This window comes from Volvox carteri, assembly GCF_000143455.1.
Source record: "Volvox carteri f. nagariensis unplaced genomic scaffold VOLCAscaffold_97, whole genome shotgun sequence".
In the NCBI taxonomy this organism is placed as follows: domain Eukaryota; kingdom Viridiplantae; phylum Chlorophyta; class Chlorophyceae; order Chlamydomonadales; family Volvocaceae; genus Volvox; species Volvox carteri.
Genome location: NW_003307640.1, coordinates 127793 through 129961, shown reverse-complemented (window position 1 = coordinate 129961; position 2169 = coordinate 127793).

Genomic DNA, 2169 nt, shown 5'->3' with positions numbered 1-2169 from the left:
TTCGCGTTTCACATACGCACGGATTGAATTGCTTAAGTCGACCAAAACGACGCAAGTTTATTTCCAAATGAACCTTTACAATCTGAAAATTATAAAATTTAAAAATTTTAGCCAGGAGGGCCGATTTCCGCTTTTTCATAGCCGTTGTGCGTTAGCTCTTTGCGTTACAAAAGCATGCTCATTCGCACCTAGCGCTAAGATTCGCACCGTTACGCGAACTGACGCGGACTTAAGGCGATCACCCGTCGTCATAGTGTGTCGTGGTCATGGCGAGCATGACCACAATGCTGAACGTCAGCGATTGTACCGACAATGACAATATTTACTAGCTTTATATTCACTAGCAGTCCAAGGATTTAATGAATGTATTGACTCAAGGATCAGTCTATCAGAACGATAACGGCGAAGGAAAAGAAGCCAAACTAACCTTACAAATTGTGAAAAGAAGAAGTCATATGTAATACACAGTATTTGCTATTTATGTACTGGGCTAAATACTGGCTGAACAGCGACGCAGATCGGTCGTGCGATGATGCCGTGCGAAATCTTGCCGCCGCCGAAAAGTGCGTAACAGCACTACCTACATTTTCGCTTTCATGACATTGTAAATTTGCATTTGATTAAGTTGGTTCACCACTTTTGGCAGGCAAAATGGACGCAGACGCGGAACACAGTGCTTTACCACACAGCATCAAGCACGCTACAAGGCGAAAGATCAATATGCTGTCATATACTTAGGGTTTAGGGTTTTAGGGTTTTAGGGTTTAAAAGAAATTGTTGCAGATTCCGCTTAGCAGGTAGAGCCAGTGACGCACTCGGGGAAAGACTTGGTCATGGATGTGGTCATGCGGGGGGTTTCCTGTCATAGATCTGGTCATGTTGCCTCATGACCACTCATGAGGCCTCATGACCGGTCATGTTACCGGTCATGAGGCAGAGTCATGGTCATGACAGTTGTCATGCTCCTTGCGAAGCATGACGGATCATGAATTGCCACTTATATATGTAAATTCAGTCATGTTCCCAATGGTCATATGCTGGCAATGTGTTCATGTTTTGTTCCTTTCTAAAAAGTGACAATTATATGTACTCAATCCCCTTCCTTAAACCCTGTTATAAATTTGAAAGACATATGCTACACACTTAAGCCATCTACTTGAGGTTTTACTAGCAAAGAATCTCTCATGCTGTCTTCAAGCTAGACATTTCGAACCACCAGCTCGCACTGTCAGCATTGTTCTTCACAACTCCTGTCTGTATGTACAGGACAGGCTAAATCGAATTAGCCTGTAATAGTAATAACAGAATTCTGTTATGACTTATTCAGAAGCATGCAAGTACCAATTGAGTTCACCATCTTTCAATAAGTAGTTAACATCACACTTCCAGTACGGATAGATTTCGCTTTAGGCCGTACGACTTGAGGGCCTTGTTCATGGGCCTTCTTCCCTATAGAGACTGTACGGCATCATTGGCCTTCTTCCCTATAGAGACTGTACGGCATCATTGGCCTTCTTCCCTATAGAGACTGTACGGCAGTATCATTTTTTACCTAAGAGGTTACCTTTTTAGAGTTAGAAATAAAGGAAGAATCATTTTTACCTAAGAGTTACAGCTTTTCAAAAAGAACTAACAACAACTACTACTATTATAAATTTTTGGCCGATCATTGGCGAGCGCAATAATGAGCGGTAGCAATCATGTGATGCTCAGGTGATAGCGTTTTGGGTTTCCCGTGCCGGCTTCAGACTGCAACTTCCCATGTATGCTGGCATGCTGCTGGGCATGGAAGTCGATAGAGAGGTGTCAGAGAGAGGTTTCACTTGGAATTCCTTTCAAGGCACATACTAAGTGCTGCTGGCAGGTTCACAGGTGACAGCCTTGGAGCATTTGTCTTACTCGATGCCATAATCAATCCATGAAATTTAGATTAGCTTTAGTTTCATTCTGGACTCTTTCATAGCTGGAACCTTGACGGACTGCATGCTACAATCCAGGTACGGCATGCAGTGGACCGGTGACACTCAAGAAATCCTGCATACACTTCCTTAATCTTAGATGCCATAGTTCTTCCATTTTGTTGTAAGTACAGATTTACAACGATTACTACTGCGCTTGACATTGAGCATCTAACAGCGACTCACTGGCAACACAAAGCGTTGACTACAG